A 23126-nucleotide genomic window follows, 5' to 3' on the forward strand; every position below is an offset into this window, starting at 1 on the left:
GGGATCGACCCGATCCTCGGCTTGTGCATTCTGCCTCTCTGGCCGGCTGAGCATCCGTACGCCTGTTTCATGGGTTGGCTTAGGCATAGGGAGTTCATTCCATGTCTAAGCCCTAGCCAGATCGAGGGTTGTGGTAACGGGATCGATAGCATGCAGAGGGGGACAGGTCGATCCCCGACCTGCTCAATATGCCTCTCCGACCAGCACAGCACCCAAACGCTCGTTTCATGGGTTAACTTAGGCATACGGAGCTCATTCTCGATCTAAGATCAGACCGAACCAAGGGTTGTAGTAGTAGGATCGACAGCACATAGAGGGGACCGGTCTGGTCCCTGGCTTGTGCATTCTACCTCTTCGGTCAGTTGAGCACCCGTATGCTCATTTCATGGGTTGGCTTAGTCATACGGAGTTCATTCCATGTCTAAGCATATGGAGTTCATTCCCAATCTAAGATCGGACCGGACTGAGGGTTGTGGTAGCAGGACCAGTAGCAGGATTGGCAGCATGTAGGGGTGACCAGGCCGATCCCCAGCTTGCGCATTCTGCCTCTTCGGTTGACTGAGCGCCCGCACGCTCGTTTCATGGGTTGACTTAGGCATACGGAGTTCATCCCCAGTCTAAGCATATAGATTTCATTCCCAGTCTAAGATCAGATCAAACCGAGGGTTGTGACAGTAGGATCGATAGCACGCAAGGGGGTCTGGCCAATCCCTGGCTTGCACATTCTGCCTCTTCGGTCGGTTGAGCACCCGCACACCTGTTTCGTGGGTTGGCTTAGGCATAGGGAGTTTATTCCATGTCTAAGCCCCAGTCGGACCGAGTGTTGTGGCAATAGGATCGGCAGCATGCAGAGGGGGATCAGGCTGATCCTCAGCTTGCGCATTCTGCCTCTCCGGTCGGCTGAGCACCTGCACGCTCATTTCGTGGGTTAGCTTAGGCGTATGGAGTTCATTCCATGTCTAACATACGGAGTTCATTCCCAGTCTAAGAGTTTGAGCCACAGTGCACATGCTGGGCCTGGGCATGTGCTGGTGCCACATTTTTCTCACCCGGGCACAATCGTCGAAGCATCATCGGAGAGCCTAACCGACGGTATTGGGGCTTCCCTTGCATGTCTAGCACCTTAGGCCTTTTTGGGTATGGTGCGGGCAACTTGTATGCCAGGCCTTGGTCTCACGGGCTGGCCTACAAGTTGGGTGGGAGTTCTGAACTCGTTTGCTAGGCTTTGAGCACAGATACCCGCCAGCACGCCTGGTCTGCGAGCCTCAACCTCTGGCTCATCTACTAGTGCGCCTGATGTGCCTGGTGCACCCGTCTAAGGTGTGACATTCTCCCTCACCTGATTGCACAATGCCCTCATTGAGTCTTCTGCATGGTACTACCTGATCTGGTCCCCAAACTGCCATAAGTCATTTGCTAGTTCCTAGCTCAGTTCACTATCTGAAAGTCCATTCCAGCACACCAAGTACTCTTGTCTTGGCTAATAGTTCTTTCGTCTCACCTCCCGATCAACTATGATGCTGTGGACCTCCTTCTCATATGAGGCCCTTGCTCCCAATGGCACACACTTTGACTCTGCCCATTCTGGATCTCCCTCATCCTCATGAAACGGCTTGAGCATGCTCACATGGAACACCGGGTGTACCCTCGGCTTGGGTGGCATATCCAGCTTGTAGGCAACCTTGCCTACCCTCTTGACTACTCGGAAAGGTCTTTCATACCTCCAGACTAGGCCTTTGTGCAGCCCCCTATGGCACACAATGGGATGCAGCTTCACTAACACCAATTCTCCAACCTGCAACTGCACGTCCCGCCTATTCTGGTCTGCCCACTTCTTCGACCTTTTGGCCGCCTTGTGTAGACAAACTCTGGCCAAGTTAGTTTGCTCTTGCCATGCCTTGGCAAACTTGTATGCTGCTGGATTCGACCCTGTATAACCTGTAGCAATCGAATCGGGTGTTAGTGGTTGTTGCCCTGTCATAACCTCAAATGGGCTCTGGTTCATTTTCTCGCGCTCCTTTGCAAGTTGTAGGAAAACTGTGCAATATCTAGTAGCTTTGGCCAGTCCCTTTGTGTGGCACTCACATAGTGCCTGAGGTAGACCTCCAATAGTCCATTCACTCGTTCTGTCTACCCATCGGTCTGCGGATGCATGTTAGTGGAAAAGTTTAAGTCTGACCCCAACAGCTTAAACAACTCAATCCAGAACCTGCCCATGAAACGCCTGTCCCGATCACTAACAATGGTCCTCGGCACTCCCCAGTACTTAACCATGTTCTTCAGTAACAATCGAGCTGCCTCCTCGGCTGGGCACTCCTTGGTTGCTGGAATGAAGATTCCATACTTGGAAAACCTGTCCACCACTACCATGATGCTTCCAAACCCTTCTGTTTTGGGTAGACCAACTATAAAGTCCAGAGAAACACCCTCCCATGGTCGCTCTGGCACTGGAAATGGCTCCAAGAGACCACCTGGTTTCTTGAGCTCCACTTTGTCCTGTTGGCACACAAGACAAGTCTTCACATAGGCCTCCACATCATCCCTCATGTACGGCCAGTAGTATCGGTCCTCGATCAACGCTAAGGCACGACTCACTCCGAGGTGTCCAGCCCACCTTGAATCATGGCATTCTTGTAAAACTTCCTTGTGTAGCTACCCGTGCTGTGGCACAAACAGTCTACTGCCCCTGGTGTACAGCAAGCCATCTTGTAATCAAAATCGCCTAGTCTTACCTTGTTGGGCGTACTCCATCAAACCCTTGGCTGTAGGATCATGCGTAAGTCCCTCATTGATGTGCACACCAGTGACCCCTCTGGTTGGCTAATGGTAGCAAGTTTAGCCTTCCTGCTTAGGGCATCTGCCACTAGGTTCGCCCGCCTCGGCTTCTACTCCATCTGGAAATCAAATTCCGCAAGAAAATCTTACCATCTCGCCTGCTTGAGGGATAGCTTCTTCTGCGTTTGGAAGTAGCTGGTCACCACATTGTCCGTCCTAACCATGAACCTCGACCCCAACAGGTAATGGCACCAAGTGCGCAAGCAGTGCACCACTACAGTCATCTCCTTCTCTTGGATCGTGTACTTGCACTCAGTCTCATTCAACTTCTTGCTCTCGAACGTGACTGGACGTCCCTCCTGCATCAACACGCCCCCTATGGCAAAATTTGATGCATCCGTATGCACCTCATACGGCTTGGTATGGTCTGGCAAGGCCAAGACTGGCTCCTCGATCATAGCCCGCTTCAACCTGTCAAAGGCTTCCTGGCATCCTGCGCTCCACTCCCATGCTTTCCCTTTCTTGAGCAAGTCAGTCAATGGCATGGCTATTGCTGAGTGACCTTTGATGAAGTGCCTGTAGTAGTTGACCAGCCCAAGGAACAATCTCAACTTAGTGACCTTGGCTGGTGGTTGCCACTCCAGGATGGCGTGTATCTTGCCTTCATCCATGCGTATCCTGCCATCTCCCACTATGCTGGGTGAATGAGCACTTCTCCCTCTTGACAAACAGCTTGTGCGCCCGCAACACCTCGAACACCTATCTCAAGTGGTCTACATGCTGTCCCAAAGTCTGGCTGTAGATCACAATGTCATCTAAATAAACCACAACAAAGTGACCAAGGAATGATTGAAGTACCTTGTTCATAAGGGTGCAGAATGTTGCTGGGGCATTCGTGAGTCCAAAAGGCATCACCAAGAACTCATACGAACCATACCGAGTGACACATGCTATCTTTAGCTCATCTCCCTCCGCGATCCCGACTTGATAGTAGCCTAACCTCAAATCCAGCTTGGTGAACCACCTTGCGCTCCCAAGTTGATCGAAGAAGTCCGTAATGAGTGGGATGGGGTACTTGTTCTTGATGGTCAGCTTGTTCAAAGCCCGATAGTCTATACACAGCCGTAACGACTCATCATGCTTGCATTAAAATAGAACCGGTGCACCATAGGGTGCCTTCGATGGCCTGATGAAGTAAGCATCAACTAACTCTTTGAGCTGCTTCCCCAACTCTTCCAACTCTGGTGGAGACATTCGGTAAGGGGCTCTAGCTGGTGGCTTGGCCTCAGACACCAGCTCGATCTTGTGGTCCACCTCCCTCTTAAGTGGTAGCTTGCTAGGTAGCTTTGCGAGCATCACATCACTAAAGGTCTTCAGCACTTTTAGCACCTCCAAGGGTGACTCGGTCTCCTTTTCCCTTGGCTCATCATATTTCAGGGCTGCCAAGAAGGTGTCTTCTTATCTGCTTACCGCCTTGGCAAATTGGATGGCTGACACCACCCGTGACCTAACTCCAGGCCCTCTCCTCAATGGCACTAGGCATTGGCACTGTGCATCCAAGATGCAAACACAATCGGTAAAAGGCACAAGGAGGGCATTAATCCGAACAAGGAAATCCAACCCAATCACAAACTCATAGTCGTCAAGGGGTATTACCTCAATGGTCTTCTTGCCTTTCCCATCTCCAAGCTGCAACTCCACTCCCCGCACTACTCCAATGGCTGGAACTTCATTGGAGTTCACCATTTTGATGGTACCAGTCCCTTTCTGCACCTTTAGTCTGAGCTTCCAGGCTCTATCACCTGAAATAAAAAGATGTGAGGCACCTGTGTCACTAGTGCGCTCACCTTCTGACCCGTAACCTTCAGATCCGCAAACATCAAGCCCTTTGCCTTGCGACTCCCCTTACTCTGGATAGCATTGAGCACCAACGACCCAAACTTTGTTGCCCCTGACTTTGGCTCCTTGTCAGACTCCTTGTCTATAGCAGCCAGCTTGCCCTTCTACAATAATTGCGTGCTATGTGGCTCCCTCCACATAGGTAGCATGCTGGTGGCTCTCAGTCCCCCTTTGCTTTCCACTTACCTGCTGGTGGCTTCCTCTCACCATCCTTGGTTGAATGGTCTCGATCTTCATCCTTGTACTCCTGGTCACGGTCCTTCCCCTTGGACTACTTCTTTCGGTCCCTATTATCCCTGCCTTTACCCTTAGGCTTGGTAGACTCGAACTTGTTCAGAGGCTTGAACTCTATCAAGGCCTCGGCAGTAGTCATGGCTTTAGCCAAGTCATGAACTCCTCTCCTTTGTAGCTCATGCTTCACCCACAACTTCAGCCCATCCATGAAAGCAAATAAGGTGTACTTCTCACCTAGATCCAAGATCTATAGCATCAGTTCAGAGAATTTCTGGACATACTCCCTTATGTCCCCTTGCTGGCTCAGCCTGCGTAACTTTGCCCGTGCCTCATCATCGGCATACTTCGGGTAAAATTGTTCTCTGAACTCTTTTTGGAACTCTGCCCAGGTTCCAATCTTGGTGCTCCCATGCCTGACATCATCACACTTGTGCCTCTACCACAATAAGGCTACATCAATGAGATACATAGCAGCGGTGCTTATCTTTATTGCCTCGTCTTGCATGCCCATGGCCTGGAAGTACTGCTCCATACCCCAAAGGTAGTTATCTACTTCCTTGGCCGCCATAGTCCCCTTGAACTCCTTAGGCTTGGGGACATCCAATCTGGACTTGGACACTCCAGCAAACATGCCATTCCCAATGGCAGTCTTGCAAGCAACGAGCTCACTGGTAAGCTCCTCCATCCACCAGTGCATGGCCTCCATGCCATCGCGCAAGGTCAACACTTCAGCCTCTAAGGTCTGATTCTTTTGGGTGAACACGTCCAAGCCTTTGTTGATAGCAGCTCGTAGCTCACTTTGGATCTCCTCCCCCATGGAGTCTAGTGATGCAATGTGAGTCTCTACCCCTTCAAGCTTTTCCCCCATGGAGTCTAGTGATGCAATGTGAGTCTCTACCCTTTCAAGCTTTTCCCCCATGTCGCCCATGGTCACCTCCACCTTGGCCAGCCTATCGTCCATGGTAGACAAGATATCTCTAGAACTGGCTTTCCTCCCTCTTCCACGCCCATGCTCCTGGGCCTCTAGTTGTTGGTTAGCAGCGTCACTTTGGGATGCCATCTCCTTTAACCTGCACAACACAAACACACAGAATCGAACTTGCTCTGATAACAACTATCACGGGCTCCGACCTTAGACTCAGAAACCGTGTGGCCTTAGGCTTAGAATCTCCTCCTTTATGCCTAACTCAGCCTAAAACACAAGCGTACGGGCACTAGAACAATAGGAAGGGCTGATTACGCAAGTTAAAGAGAAACAGGATAAGAAGGCAGAATTTTGGAAATGCTCTTGTATTCACTGAAACAGAAGTGTTTGATGGTGTACAAATGAGGGAGGAGCAGCCCTCTATTTGTAGTTGAGGCTCCAGCTTACTCTTAATGGCAATATCCCATGAATAAAGGCTAAAATCATGGGATTATACAGATTACAATCAATCAGGATGCTAACTCCTGATTTTCAGGGTCAACCAAATCTGCCAGGATGCTGCTACTGATCATGCCTGCTTCCAGAAGCTTCCCTTGCGTGTCCAGCACCTTGGGCCCTTTTGGATGCGATGCGGGCAGCTTGTATGCCAGGCCTTGGTCTCACGGGCTGGCCTACAAGTTGGGCGGGCGTTCTGAACTCGTTTGCTAGGCTTTGTGAGCATATACCCGCCAGCACGCCTGATCTATAGGCCTCAACCTCTGGCTCCCTGATGTGCCTGGCACTCCCGCCCAGGGCGTGACACTTGGCCCTTATATTGGTCCCCTATCCCTCATCAATCCTTGAGAACTCACACCCCTTTAAAGAGCATTTGAGATTTTATAGGTTTGCTGCCAGTAGCCATTAAAGTGTTTGAAATGGGGACGCTTTTTTCGAACGGTCACAAAATCTTCTCCACTTCGGGTTTTTAGCTGAATTTTTTTGTACATGCCAACAAAAATACAAGGATCACCTCTACCAAATTTGGGGACAAAACTCTTTCTAAAATATTTTAAAAAAAATCCCGAACCGCAAAATGTTTCAAAAATCATGAAAAATAGAAAACAGGTCGTCTTGCCACGAAACTTCACATGAATGGTTAGGGGACCATTGTATGAATTTACAAGCCATAAAATGGCATTGGCATGGCAGAAATATGAAGATGTGCTTGAACCCACCTACCACCCGTTCGATCCCCGGCTTACGCATCCTGTCTCTCTGGTCGACTGAGCGCCCGCACGCTCGTTTCATGGGTTGACTTAGAAATACAGAGTTCATCCCCAGTCTAAGCATACGGAGTTCATTCCCAGTCTAAGATTGGATCGGACCGAGGGTTGTGGCAGTAGGATCGATAGCACGCAGGGGGGACCGGGCCAATCCTTGGCTTGCGCATTCTGCCTCTCTGACAGGTTGAGCGCCCGCACGCCCGTTTCGTGGGTTGGCCTAGGCATAGGGAGTTCATTCCATTTCTAAGCCCTAACTGAACTGAGGGTTGTGGCAGTGGGACCGACAGCACGTAGAGGGGGATCGGGCCGATCCCCGGCTTGCGCATTATGCCTCTCCGGCCGGCTCAACGCTCGTACGCTCGTTTCATGGGTTGACTTAGGCATACGGAGTTCATTCCTAGCCTAAGATCAGACCAGACCAAGGGTTGCGGTAGGAGGATCGACAGCACACAGGGGGGACTGGACCAATCCCCGGCTTGCGCATTTTGCCTCTCCGGCCGGCTGAACGCCTGCACGCTCATTTTGTGGGTTGGCTTAGGCATACGGAGTCCATTCCATGTCTAAGCATATAGAGTTCATTCCTAGTCTAAGATCAGACCGGACCGAGGGTTGCGGCAGCAGGACCAGCAGCAGGATCGACAGCACGCAAGGGGGACCAGGCCGATCCTCGGCTTGCGCATTCTGCCTCTCCGATCGGTTGAACGCCCGTATGCTCATTTTGTGGGTTGGCTTAGTCATACGGAGTTCATTCCATGTCTAAGCCCCAGTCGGACTGAGGGTTGTGGTAGCAGGATCGACAGCGAGATCGGTAGCACGTAGAGGGGGATCGACTGATCCCCGGCTTGCACATTATGCCTCTCCGATCGGCCTCTCCGGCCGGCAGAGCACCTGCATGCTCATTTCATGGGTTGACTTAGGCATACGAAGTTGATCCCCAATCTAAGCATATAGAGTTCATTCCCAGTCTAAGATCGGATCGGACCGAGGGTTACGGTAGTAGGATCGGCAGCATGCTAGGCTTTGTGCGCAGATACCCGTCAGCACGCCTGGTCTACGAGCCTCAACCTCTGGCTCGCTTGTTGGGGTGCCTGATGTGCCTGACGTGCCCGCCCAGGGTGTGACACTTGGCCCTTATATTGGCCCCCTACCCCTCATCAAACCTTAAGAACTCACACCCCCTTAAAGAGCATTTGAGATTTTATAGGTTTGCTGCAAGTAGCCATTAAAGTGTCTGAAATGGGGATACTTTTTCCAAACGATCACAAAATCTTCTCCACTTCGATTTTTTAGCTGAATTTTTTTGTGCATGCCAAAAAAAATAAAAGGATCACCTATACCAAATTTGGGGAAAAAACACTTTCCAAAAAAATTTTAAAAAATCCCGAACCGCAAAAAGTTTCAAAAATCGTAAAAAATAGAAAACGGGTCGTCTTGCCACGAAACTTCACATGAAGGCTTAGGGGACCATTGTATGAATTTACAAGCCATAAAAATGGCATTGGCATGGCAGAAATATGAAGATGTGCTTGAACCCACCTACCACTTGTTCGATCCCCGGCTTGCGTATCCTGCCTCTCTGGTCGGCTGAGCGCCCGCACGCTCGTTTCGTGGGTTGACTTAGGCATACGGAGTTCATCCCCAGTCTAAGCATACGGAGTTCATTCCCAGTCTAAGCATACGGAGTTCAATCCCAGTTTAAGATAGACCGGACAGAGCGTTGCGATAGCAGGATCGGCAGCACGCAGGGGGGACCAGACCGATCCCCGACTTGCGCATTCTACCTCTCCGGCCAGCTGAGCACCCGCACGCTTGTTTCGTGAGTTGGCTTAGGCATAGGGAGTTCATTCCATGTCTAAGCCCCAGTCAGACCGAGGGTTGTGGTAGTGGGACCGGTAGCACGCAGAGGGGGACCGGGCCGATCCTCATATTGCGCATTATGCCTCTTCGGCCGATTCAGCGCCCACATGCTCGTTTCGTGGGTTGACTTATGCATACGGAGTCCATTCCCAGTCTAAGATCAAACCGGACTGAGGGTTGCGGTTGCAGCATCGACAGAACGCAGGGGGACCGAGCCAATCCCCATCTTGCGCCCGTACGCTCATTTCGTGGGTTGGCTTAGGCATACGGAGTTCATTCCATGTCTAAGCATACGGAGTTCATTCCCAGTCTAAGATCAGACTGGACTGAGGGTTGCGACAGCAGGACCAACAGCAGGATCGACAGCACCCAGGGGAGGATCGGGCTGATCCCTGGCTTGCGCATTCTGCCTCTCTGGCCGGCTGAGCACCTGCATGCTCGTTTCGTGGGTTGACTTAGGCATACATAGTTCATTCCCAATCTAAGGTTGGACCAGGCTAAGGGTTGCGACAGCAGGATCCACAGCATGCAGAGGGGATCGGGCCAGCCCCCGGCTTGCGCATTCTACCTCTCCAGCTGGCTGAGTGCCTGCACGCTCGTTTCATGGGTTGGCTTAGGCATATGGAGTCTATTCCTTGTCCAAGCATACAAAGTTCATTCCCAGTCTAAGATCGGATCGGACCGAGGGTTACGGCAGTAGGACCAGCAGCGAGATCAACAGCATGCAGGGGGGATCGAGCCGATCTCTAACTTGCGCATTTTACCTCTCCGACCGGTTGAGCGCCCGCACGCTTGTTTTATGGGTTGGCTTAGGCATACAGAGTTCATTCCATGTTTAAGCACCAGTCGAACTGAGGGTTGTGGCAGTAGGACCGGCAGCGAGATCGGTAGCACGCAGAGGGTGATCGGGCTGATCCTCGGCTTGTGCATTATGCCTCTCCGACTGGTTGAGTGCCTGCATGCTCGTTTTGTGGGTTGACTTAGGCATACGGAGTTCATCCCCAGTCTACGCATGCGGAGTTCATTCCCAGTCTATGATCAGACCAGACCGAGGGTTGCAGTAGTAAGATCGATAGCATGCAGGGGAACCGGGCCAATCCCTGACTTGCGCATTCTGCCTCTCCAGCCGTCTCAGCTCCCGCACGCCTGTTTCATGGGATGGCTTAGGCATAGGGAGTTCATTCCATGTCTAAGCCCCAGCCAGACCAACGGTTGTGGGAGAGGGACCGACAGCACGTGAGGGGGACCGGGTCGATCCCCGGCTTACGCATTATGCCTCTTCGGTCGATTCAACGCCCGCACGCTTGTTTCATGGGTTGACTTATGCATACGGAGTTCAATCCCAATCTAAGATCAGACCAGACAGAGGGTTGTGGGAGCAGGATTGACAACATGCAGGGGGGATCGGGCTGTTCCCCGGCTTGCGCATTCTACCTCTCCGATCGGTTGAACGCCCGCACGCTAGTTCCGTGGGTTGGGTTAGGCATACGGAGTTCATTGCATGTCTAAGCATATGGAGTTCATTCCCAGTCTAAGATTTTGAGCCACGGTGAACATGCTGGGCTAGGGAATGTGCTGGTGCCACATTTTTTTCGCCCGAGGCACCATCGTCGAATAGCCTAACCGATGGCATTGGGGGTTCTGGCGATTGGGGGGGCCGGGGGGTGTGCGCACATGATGTGCGATGGGTGCTGGTACTTGGCCCTTATATTAGCCCCCTATCCCTCATCAAACCTTGAGAACTCACACCCCCTTAAAGAGCATTTGAGATTTTATAGGTTTGCTGCCAGTAGCCATTAAAGTGTCTAAAATGGGGACACTTTTTTCAAACGGTCACAAAATCTTCTCCACTTTCAGTTTTTAGCTGAATTTTTTTGTGCATACCAACAAAAATACAAGGATCACCTCTACCAGATTTGGGGACAAAACTCTTTCTAAAAAAATTTTAAAAAATCCCGAACTGCAAAACGTTTCAAAAATCTTGAAAAATAGAAAACGGGTCGTCTTGCCATGAAACTTCACATGAAGGCTTAGGGGACCATTGTATGAATTTACAAGCCATAAAAATGGCATTGGCATGGCAGAAATATGAAGATGTACTTGAACCCACCTACCACCCGTTCGATCCTCGGCTTACGCATCCTGCCTCTCTGGTCGGCTGAGCGCCCGCACGCTCGTTTCGTGGGTTGACTTAGGCATACGGAGTTCATCCCCAGTCTAAGCATACGGAGTTCATTCCCAGTCTAAGATCGGATCGGACCGAGGGTTGAGGCAGCAGGATTGACAGCACGAAGGGGGGACCGGGTCGATCCCCGGCTTGCGCATTCTACCTCTCTGACCGGCTGAGCGTCGGCACGCCCGTTTCATGGGTTGGCTTAGGCATAGGGATTTCATTCCATGTCTAAGCCCCAGTCGGACCGAGGGTTGTGGTAGCGAGACCGACAGCACGCAGAGGGGGACCGGGTCGATCCCCGGCTTGCGCATTACACCTCTCCGAGCGGCTCAACGCTCGCACGCTTATTTCATGGGTTGAGTTAGGCATACAGAGTTCATTCCCAGTCTAAGATCAGATTAGACCGAGGGTTGCAGCAGCAGGATCGATAGCACGTAGGGGGGATCGGGCCGGTCCCCGGCTTGTGCATTCTACATCTTCGGCTGGCTGAGCACCCGCACGCTCGTTTCGTGGGTTGGCTTAGGCATACGGAGTTCATTCCATGCCTAAGCATACGGAGTTCATTCCCAATCTATGATCGGACCGAACTGAAGGTTGTGGTAGTAGGACCAGTAGCAGGATCGGTAGCACGCAGGAGGGGATCGGGTTGATCCCTGGCTTACGCATTCTGCCTCTCCGATCGACTGAGCGCTCGCATGCTCGTTTCATGGGTTGGCTTAGGCATACGAAGTTCATTCCATGTCTAAGCACCAGTCAGACCGAGGGTTGTGGCAGTAGGACCGGCAGTGGGATCGACAGCACGCAGAGGGTTACCGTGCTGATCCCCGACATGTGCCTTATGCCTCTCTGACTGGCCTCTCTGATCGGTTGAGTGCCCGCATGCTCGTTTCATGGGTTGACTTAGGCATACGGAGTTCATCCCCAGTCTAAGCATACGGAGTTCATTCCCAGTCTAAGATTGGATCGGACTGAGGGTTACCGCAGCAGGATCGGTAGCACGCATGGGGGATCGAGTCGATCCCTGGCTTGTGCATTCTGCCTCTCTGACCGACTGAGCACCCGCACGCCCGTTTCATGGGTTGGCTTTGGCATAGGGAGTTCATTCATGTCTAAGCTCCAGTCGGACTGAGGGTTGTGGCAGCAGGACCGGCAGCGAGATCGGTAGCACAAAGAAGGAGACCGGGCTGATCCCGACATGTGCATTATGCCTCTCCGACCGGCCTCTCTAGTCTGTTGAACGTCTGTACGCTCATTTTGTGGGTTGACTTAGGCATACGAAGTTCATCCCCAATCTAGGCGTATAGAGTTCATTCCCTGTCTAAGATCAAATTGGACCGAGGGTTGCGACAGCAGGATCGACAGCACGCAAGAGGAACCGGGCTGATCCCCGGCTTGTGCATGCTGCCTCTCCGACCGGCTGAGCGCCCGTACACCCATTTCGCAGATTGGCTTAGGTGTAGGGAGTTCATTCCATGTCTAAGCCCCAACCGGATCGAGGGTTGTGGTAGCGGGATCGACAGCGCGTAGAGGGGGACCAGGCCGATCCCAAGCTTACACATTATGCCTCTCCGGTCAGCTCAGCTCCTGAACGCTCATTTCGTGGGTTGACTTAGGCATATGGAGTTCATTAACAGTCTAAGATCGGACCAGACCGAGGGTTGCGGCAGTAGGATCGATAGCACACAGGGGGGACAGGGTCGGTCCTCGGTTTGCACATTCTGCCTCTCCGATCGACTGAGCGCTCGCACGCTCGTTTCGTGGGTTGGCATAGGCATACGGAGTTCATTCCATGTCTAAGCATACAGAGTTCATTCCATGTCTAAGCATACGGAGTTCATTCCCAGTCTAAGATCAGACCGGACTGAGGGTTGCTGTAATAGGACCAATAGCAGGATCGACAGCACGTAGGGGGGATCAGGTCAATCTGCGGCTTGTGCATCTACCTCTCCGATCGGCCTCTCCGACCGGCTGAACGCCCGCACGCTCGTTTTGTCAGTTGAATTAGGTATACAGAGTTAATCCTCAGTCTAACCATACAGAGTTCATTCCCAGTCTAAGATCAGACCGGATCGAGGGTTGCGACAGTAGGATCAATAGCAAGCTGGGGGGAACGAGCCAATCCCCGACTTGCACATTCTACCTCTCCGACCGGCTGAGCGCCCGCACGCCCGTTTCGTGGGTTGGCTTAGGCATAGGAAGTTCATTCCATGTCTAAGCCCCAGTCTGACCGAGGGTTGTGGCAGCGAGACCGGCAGCATGCAGAAGGGGACCGAGCTGATCCCTGACTTGCACATTCTGCCTCTCCTGTCGGCTAAGCGCCCGCACACTCATTTCGTGGGTTAGCCTAGGCATACGGAGTTCCTTCCATGTCTAAACATACGGAGTTGATTCCAAGTCTAAGAGTTTGAGCCACGGTGCACATACTGGGCTTGGGCCTGTGCTGGTGCTGTATTTTTTTCACCCGGGGAACCATCGTCGGAGCATCGCTGGAGAGCCTAACCGGCAGCATTAGGGGTTCCGGCGATTGGGGGGCCAGGGGTGTGCGCGCATGATGTGCGATGGGTACTGGTACTTGGCCTTTATATTGGGCCCCTATCCCTCATCAAACCTCAAGAACTCACACCCCCTTAAAAAGCATTTGAGATTTTATAGGTTTGCTGCCAGTAGCCGTTAAAGTGTCTTAAATGAGGACACTTTTTTCAAACGGTCACAAAATATTCTCCACTTCGAGTTTTTAGCTGAATTTTTTTTTGCATGCCAATAAAAATACAAGGATCTCCTCTACCAAATTTGGGGCCAAAAATCTTTCTAAAAGAATTTTAAAAAATCTTGAACCACAAAAAGTTTTGAAAATCGTGAAAAATAGAAAACGGGTCATCTTGCCACGAAACTTCACATGAAGGCTTAGGGGACCATTAAATGAATTTACAAGCCATAAAAATGGCATTGGAATGGCAGAAATATGAAGATGAGCTTGAACCCACTTACCACCCGTTCGATCCCTAGCTTGCGCATCCTACCTCTCTGGTCGGCTGAGCGTACGCACGCTAATTTCGTGGGTTGACTTAGGCATACGGAGTTCATCCCCAGTCTAAGCATACAGAGTTCATTCCCAGTCTAAGATTGGACAGGATCGAGGGTTTCGGTAGCAGGATCGACAGCACGCAGGGGGGACCGGGCCGATCCCCGGCTTACACATTCTACCTCTCCGGCCGGTTGAGCACCCACACGCCCATTTCGTGGGTTGGCTTAGGCATAGGGAGTTCATTCCATGTCTAAGCCCCAGCCAAACCGAGGGTTGTGGTAGCAGGACCGACAGCAAGATTGGCAGCACACAGAAGGGGACCAGGCTAATCCCCAGCTTACGCATTATGCCTCTCCGACCGGCTGAGCGCCCGCACGCTCGTTTCATGGGTTGACTTAGTCATACGGAGTTCATCCCCAGTCTAAGCATACGGAGTTCATTCCTAGTCTAAGATCAGACCGGATCGAGGGTTGCAGCAGCAGGATCTACAGCACGCTTGGGGGACCGGGCCGGTCCCCAACTTGCGCATTCTACCCCTCCGACTGGCTGAGTGCCCGTACGCCCATTTCATGGGTTGGCTTAGGCATAGGGAGTTCATTCCATGTCTAAGCCCTAGCCAGACCGAGGGTTGTGGCAGCTAGATCGGCAGCACGCAGGGGGGAACGGGCCGATCCCCGGCTTGAGCATTCTGCCTCTTCGGCTGGCTGAGCGCCCGCACGCTCATTTCATGGGTTGGCTTAGGCATACGGAGTTCATTCCCAGTCTAAGATCAGACTGGACCGAGGGTTGCGACAGTAAGACCAGTAGCAGGATCGGTAGCCCGCAGGGGTGGATCGGACTGATCCCCAGCTTACGCATTTTGCCTCTTCGGTAGACTGAGCGCCCGCACGCTCATTTCATGGGTTGACTTAGGCATACAGAGTTCATCCCTAGTCTAAGCATATGGAGTTCATTCCCAGCCTAAGATCAGATAGGACCGAGGGTTGCAGCAGCAGGATCGGCAACACGCAGGGGGGACCAGGCCGATCCCCAGCTTGCGCATTCTGCCTCTCCGGCCGGTTGAGCGCCCGCACGCCCATTTCGTGGGTTGGCTTAGGCATAGGAGTTCATTCCATGTCTACGCCCCAACTGGAGCGAGGGTTGTGGCAGTGTGACCGGCAGCATGAAGAGGGGGACCGAGCCGATCCCCGACTTGTGCATTCTGCCTCTCCGACCAGTTGAGTGCCCGCACGCTTGTTTCGTGGGTTGGCTTAGGCATACGAAATTCATTCCATGTCTAAGGATACAGAGTTCATTCCCAGTCTAAGAGTTTTAGCCGTGGTGAACATACTGGGCTTGGGCATGTGCTGGTTCCACATTTTTTTTGCCCGAGGCACCATTGTTGGAGCATCGCCGGAGAGACTAACTGGCGGCATTAGGGGTTCCGTCGATTGGGGGGCCGGGGGGTGTTCGCACATGATGTGCGATGGGTGCTGGTACTTGGCCCTTATATTGGCCCCCTATCCCTTATCAAACCTTGAGAACTCACACCCCCTTAAAGAGCATTTGAGATTTTATAGGTTTGCTGCCAGTAGCCATTAAAGTGTCTGAAATGACGACACTTTTTTCAAACGGTAACAAAATCTTCTCCACTTCGAGTTTTTAGCTGAATTTTTTTCTGCATTCCAATAAAAATACAAGGATCTCCTCTACCAAATTTGGGGCCAAAACTCTTTCCAAAAGAATTTTAAAAAATCCCGAACCACAAAAAGTTTTGAAAATTGTGAAAAATAGAAAGCGGGTCATCTTGCCACTTGGCATGACTTGGCCCTTATATTGGCCCCCTATCCCTCATCAAACCTCGAGAACTCACATCCCCTTAAAGAGCATTTGAGATTTTATAGGTTTGTTGCCAGTAGCCATTAAAGTGTCTGAAATAGGGACACTGTTTTCAAAGGGTCACAAAATCTTCTCCACCTCGAGTTTTTGGCTGAATTTTTTTGTGCATGCCAACCAAAATAAAAGGATCACCTCTACCAAATTTGGGAATAGAACTCTTTCTAAAAAAATTTTAAAAAATCCCGAACCGTAAAAGGTTTCAAAAATCGTGAAAATTAGAAAACGGGTCGTCTTGCCAGAAACTTCACATGAAGGCTTAGGGGACCATTGTATGAATTTACAGGCCATAAAAATTGCATTGGTAGGGCAGAAATATGAAGATGTGCTTGAACCCACCTACCACCCCTTCGATCCTCGGCTTGCGCATCCTGCCTTTTTGGTCGGCTGAACGTCCGCACGCTCGTTTTGTGGGTTGACTTAGGCATACGAAGTTCATCCCTAGTCTAAGCATACGGAGTTCATTCCTAGTCTAAGATCGAACCGGACCGAGGGTTGCGGTAGCAGGATCGACAGCATGCAGGAGGGACCAGGCTGATCCCTGACTTGCGCATTCTACCTCCCCGACCGGTTGAGTGCCCGTACACCCATTTTGTGGGTTGGCTTAAGCATAGGGAGTTCATTTCATGTCTAAGCCCCAGCCAGACTGAGGGTTGTGGTAGCGGGATTGGCAGCATGTAGAGGGGGATCAGGTTGATTCCCGGCTTGTGCATTCTGCCTCTCCGACCGGCTGAGTACCCGCACGCTCGTTTCGTGGGCTGGCTTAGGCGTACGGAGTTCATTCCATGTCTAAGCATACGGAGTTCATTCCCAGTCTAAGAGTTTGAGCCATAGTGCACATACTGGGCTCGGGCATGTGCTGGTGCCACATTTTTTTTGCCCAGGGCAACATCGTCGGGGCATCTCCTGAGCATCGTCGGAGAGCCTAACCAGTGGCATTGGGGGTTCCGACAATTGGGGTGGCCGGGGGGTGTCTACACAGGATGTGCAATGGGTGCTGGTACTTGGCCCTTATATTGGCCCCCTATCCCTCATCAAACCTCGAGAACTCACACCCCCTTAAAGAGCATTTGAGATTTTATAGGTTTGCTACCAGTAGCCATTAAAGTGTCTAAAATGGGGACATTTTTTTCAAACGGTCACAAAATCTTCTCCACTTCGAGTTTTTAGCTGAATTGTTTTGTGCATGCCAACAAAAATAAAGGGATCACCTCTACTAAATTTGGGGACAAAACTCTTTCTAAAAAAATTTTAAAAAATCCTGAACCGTAAAAAGTTTAAAAAATCATGAAAAATAGAAAACAGGTCGTCTTGCCACGAAACTTCACATGAAGGCTTAAGGGACCATTTTATGAATTTACAACCATAAAAATGGCATTGTCATGGTAGAAATATGAAGATGTGCTTGAACCCACCTACCACCCGTTCGATCCCCGGCTTGCGCATCCTGCCTCTCTGGTCGGCTGAGAGCCTGTATGCTCATTTCGTGGGTTGACTTAGGCATACGGAGTTCATCCTCAGTCTAAGCATACAGAGATCATTCCCAGTCTAAGATCAGACCAGACTGAGGGTTGTGGTAGCAGGATCGGTAGCATACAGGGGGGATCAGGCCGATCCCTGGCTTGTGCATTCTGCCTCTCCAGTCGGCTGAGCGCTCGCATGCCCATTTCATGGGTTGGCTTAGGCATAGGGAGTTCATTCCATGTCTAAGCCCCAGCCGGATGAAAGGTCGTGATAGCGGGACCGATAGCATGTAGAGGGGGACTGGACTGATCCCCAGCTTGTGCATTATGCCTCTCCGGCCGACTCAGTGCCCACACGCTCATTTCATGGGTTGACTTAGGCATACGGAGTTCATTCCCAGTCTAAAATTGAACCAGATTGAGGGTTGCAGTAACCAGATCGATAGCACGCAGGGGGCATCGAGTCGATCCCCCATTTACGCATTCTGCCTCTTCGATCGGTTGAGCGCTCGCACGCGCGTTTCATGGGTTGGCTTAGGCGTACGGAGTTCATACCATGTATAAGCATACGGAGTTCATTCCCAGTCTAAGATCAAACCGGATCGAGGGTTGTGGAAGCAGGACCAGCAGTAGGATCGATAGCACGCAGGGGGTACCGGGTCAATCCCCGGCTTGCGCATTCTGCCTCTCCGGCCTGCTGAACACCCACACGCTTGTTTCATGGGTTCGCTTAGGCATACGGAGTTCATTCCATGTCTAAGCCCCAACTGGACCGAGGGTTATGCCAGCAGGACTGGTAGCTGGATCGACAGCACGCAGAGTGGGACCGAGCTGATCCTCGACTTACGCATTATGCCTCTCCGACCTGCCTCTCCAGCCAGTTGAGCGCCCGCATGCTCGTTTCATGGGTTGACTTAGGCATACGGAGTTCATCCCCAGTCTAAGCATATGGAGTTCATTCCCAGTCTAAGATCGGACCGGACCGAGGGTTACGACAGCAGAATCGACAGCACGCAAGGTGGATCGAGCCGATCCCGGCTTACGCATTCTACCTCTCCGACCAGTTGAGCACCCGCACGCCCGTTTCGTGGGTTGGCTTCGTAGGGAGTTCATTCCATGTCTAATCCCTAGCCAGACCAAGGGTTGTGGCAGCGGGACTAGTAGCACGCAGAGGGTGTTCGGGCTGATCCCCTGCTTGTGCATTATGCCTCTTCGATCAGCTCAGCGCCCGCACGCTCGTTTCATGGGTTGACTTATGCATACGGAGTTCATTCCCAGTCTATGATCAGACCATACCGAGGGTTACGACAGCAGGATCAATAACACGCAAGGGGGACCGGGTCGATCCCCAGCTTGCGTATTCTTCCTCTCCGACCGACTGAGCACCCGCATGCTCGTTTCGTGGGTTGGCTTAGGCATACGGAGTTCATTCCATGTCTACGCATACGGAGTTCATTCCAATCTAAGATTTTGAGCCATGGTGCACATGCTGGGCTCGGGCATATGCTGGTGTCACATTTTTTTCGCTCGGGGCACCATCGTCGGAGCATCGCTGGAGCATCTTCAGAAAGCCTAACCGGTGGCATTGGGGGTTTCGACGATTGGGGGGGCCGGGGGGGTGTCACATGATGTGCAATGGGTGCTGGTACTTGTGTCACGGGCTCCAACCTTAGACTTAGAAACCGTGCGACCTTAGGCTTGGAATTTCCTCCTTTATGCCTAGGTCAACCTAAAACACAAGCGTACGGGCACTAGAACAATGGGAAGGGCTGATTACACAAGTTAAAGAGAAACAGGATAAGAAGGCAGAATTCTGGAAATGCTTTTGTATTCATTGAAACGAAAGTGTTTTATGGTGTACAAATGAGGGAGGAGTAGCCCTCTATTCATAGTTGAGGCTCCAGCTTACACTTAATGGCAATATCCCTAGAATAAAGGCTAAAATCATGGGATTATATAGATTACAATCAATCAGGATGCTAACTCCTGATTTTCAGGGTTAACCAAATCTACTAGGATGCTGCTGTTGATCCTGCCTGCTTCCAGAAGCTTCCCTTGCGTGTCCAGCACCTTAAGCCCTTCTGAATGTGGTACGGGCAGCTTGTATGGTAGGCCTTGGTCTCACGGGTTACCCTGCAAGTTGGGCGGGCGTTCTGCACTCGTTTGCTAGGCTTTGTGCGTAGATACCTGCCAGCACGACTGGTCTGCGGGCCTCAACCTCTAGCTCGCCTGCTGGTGCGCCTGATGTGCCTGGTGCGCCTGCCTAGGGTGTGACATTCTCCCCCACCTGATTGTGCAATGCTCTCATTGCATCTTCTGCATGGTACTACCTGATCTGGTCTCTGAACTGCCATAAGTCATTTACTGGTTCCCAGTTCACCTCACTGTCTGGAAGTCCCTTCTAGCACCTCAAGTACTCTTGTCTTGGTTGATAGTTCTTCCGTCTCACCTCCCGATCAGCTATGATGCTATGGACCTCCTTCTCAAATGAGGCCCTTGCTCCCAATGGTGCATGCTTTGACTCTGCCCGTCCTAGATCTCCCTCATCCTCATGGAACGACTTGAGCATGCTCACATGGAACACCGGGTGTACCCTAGGCTTGGGTGGCATATCCAGCTTGTAGGCAACCTTGCCTACCCTCTTGACTACTCGAAAAGGTCCCTCATACCTCTGGGCTAGGCCTTTGTGTAGCCCCCTATGGCACACAATGGGATGCAGCTTCACCAACACCAAGTCTCCAACATGGAACTGCACGTCCCACCTATTCTGGTCTGCCCACTTCTTCAACCTCTTGGCCGCCTTGTGTAGACAAACTCTGGCCAAGTCAGTTTGCTTCTGCCATGCCTTGGCAAACTTGTATGCTACTGGATTTGGCCCTATATAACCTACAGCAATTGAACCAGGTGTTAGTGGTTGTTACCCTGTCATAACCTCAAATGGGCTCTGGTTCATTGCCTCGCTTCTTTGCAAGTTGTAGGAAAACTATGCAATATCTAGCAACTATGGCCAGTCCCTTTGTGTGGCACTCGCATAGTGCCTGAGGTAGACCTCCAACAGTCCATTCACTCATTCTGTCTGCCCATCGGTCTGCGGATGCATGCTGGTGGAAAAGTTCAAGTCTGACCCCAATGGCTTAAACAACTCAGTCTAGAACCGGCCCGTGAAATGCCCATCCCGATCATTAACAATGGTCCTCGGCACTCCCCAGTACTTAACCATGTTCTTCAGGAACAATTGAGCTGCCTCCTCGACTGGGCACTCCTTGGTTGCTAGAATGAAGATTCCATACTTGGAAAACCTGTCCACCACTACCATGACGCTTCCAAACCCTTCTGCTTTGGGTAGACCGACTATAAAGTCTAGAGAAACACTCTCCCATGGTCGCTCTAGCACTGGCAATTGCTCCAAGAGACTGCCTGGTTTCTTGAGCTCCACCTTGTCCTATTGGCACACAAGACAAGTCTTCATATAGGCCTCCACATCATCCCCTATGTGTGGCCAGTAGTACCGGTCCTCGATCAGTGCCAAGGTACGGCTCACTCCGGGGTGTCCAGCCCACCTTGAATCATGGCATTCTTGCAAAACTTCCTTACGGAGCTTTCCGTGCTACGGCACAAATAGTCTACTGCCCCTGGTGTACAGCAAGCCATCCTGCAACCAAAACCGCCTAGTCTTACCTTGCTGGGCGTACTCCATCAAAGCCTTGGCTGTAGGATCATGCGCAAGTCCCTCCTTGATGCGAGGCACCAGTGACCCCTCTAGTTGGCTAATGGCAGCAAGGTTAGCCTTCCTACTCAGGGCATCTGCCACTAGGTTCACCCACCCCGACTTGTACTCCATTTGGAAATTAAATTCCGTAAGAAAATCTTACCATCTTGCCTGCTTGGGGAATAGCTTCTTTTGCGTCTGGAAGTAGCTGGTCGCCACATTATTCATCCTAACCATGAACCTCGACCCCAACAGGTAATGGCACCAAGTGCGCAAGCAGTGCACCACTGCAGTCATCTCCTTCTCTTGGACCATGTACTTGTGCTCAGTTTCGTTCAGCTTCCTGCTCTTGAACGCAACTGGACGTCCCTCCTGCATCAACATGCCCCCTATGGCAAAGTCTAATGCATCCGTATGCACCTCATATGGCTTGGCATGGTCTGGCAAGGCCAAGACTGGCTCCTCGATCACAGCCCACTTCAACCTATCAAAGGCTTCTTGGCACCCTGCACTCCACTCCCATGCTTTCCCTTTCTTAAGCAAGTCAGTCAATGGCGTGGCTATTGCTGAGTGACCTTTGATGAAGCGCCTGCAGTAGTTGACTAGCCCAAGGAACGATCTCAACTCAGTGACCTTGGCTGGCAGTTGCCACTCCAAGATGGCATGTATCTTGCCTTCATCCATGCGTATCTTGCCACCTCCCACTATATGGCCAAGGAACGGGATCTCTTTTTGGGCAAATGAGCACTTCTCCCTCTTGACAAACAGCTTGTGCACTCACAACACCTCGAACACCTATCTCAAGTGGTCTACATGCTCTGCCAAAGTCAGGCTCTAGATCACAATGTCATCCAAATAAACCATAACAAACCAATCAAGGAATGACTGAAGTACCTTGTTCATAAGGGTGCAGAATGTTGGTGGGGCATTCGTGGGTCTGAAAGGCATCACCAAGAACCCATACGAACCATACCGTGTGACACATGCTGTCTTTGGCTCATCTCCCTCCGTGATCCTGACTTGATAGTAGCCTGACCTCAAATCCAGCTTGGTGAACCACCTTGCGCTCCCAAATTGATCGAACAAGTTCGCAATGAGTGGGATGAGGTACTTGTTCTTGATGGTCAGCTTGTTCAAAGCCCGGTAGTCTATGCACAGTCACAATGACCCATCATGCTTGCACTGAAATAGAACTAGTGCACCATAGGGTGCCTTCGATGGCCTGATGAAGCCAGCATCAACTAACTCTTTAAGCTACTTCCTCAACTCTTCCAACTCTGGTGGAGACATTTTGTAAGGGGCTCTAGCTGGTGGCTTGGCCTCGGACACCAGCTCGATCTTGTGGTCCACCTTCCTCTTAGTTGGTAGCTTGATAGGTAGCTTTGTGGGCATCACATCACTAAAGGTCTTCAGCACCTTTAGCACCTTCAAGGGTGACTCGATCTCCTTCTCCCTTGGCTCATCATATTTCAGGGCTGCTAAGAAGGTGTCTTCCTGTCTGCTTACCGCCTAGGCAAATTGAATGGCTGACACCACCCGCAACCCAACTCCAGACCCTCTTTTCAATGGCACTAGGCATTGGCACCGTGCATCCAAGATGGAAACATAATCGACAAAAGGCACAAGGAGGGTGTTAATCCAAACAAGGAAATCCAACCCAATCATAAACTCATAGTCGTCAAGGGGTATTACCTCAATGGTCTCCTTGCCTTTCCAGTCTCCAAGCTGCAACTCCACTCCTCTCGCTACTCCAATGGCTGGAACTTCCTTAGAGTTCACTGTTTTGATGGTACCAATCCCTTTTTACACCTTTAGTCTGAGCTTCCGAGCTCTATCACCTGAAATAGAAAGATGTGAGGCACCTGTGTCCACCAGTGCGCTCACCTTCTGACCCGCAACCATCAGATCCATAAACATCAAGCATTTTGG

The sequence above is a fragment of the Durio zibethinus genome, chromosome 7 (genome assembly GCF_047325235.1).
Source record: "Durio zibethinus cultivar Kanyao isolate XHJ-2024 chromosome 7, ASM4732523v1, whole genome shotgun sequence".
Classification (NCBI taxonomy): Eukaryota; Viridiplantae; Streptophyta; class Magnoliopsida; order Malvales; family Malvaceae; genus Durio; species Durio zibethinus.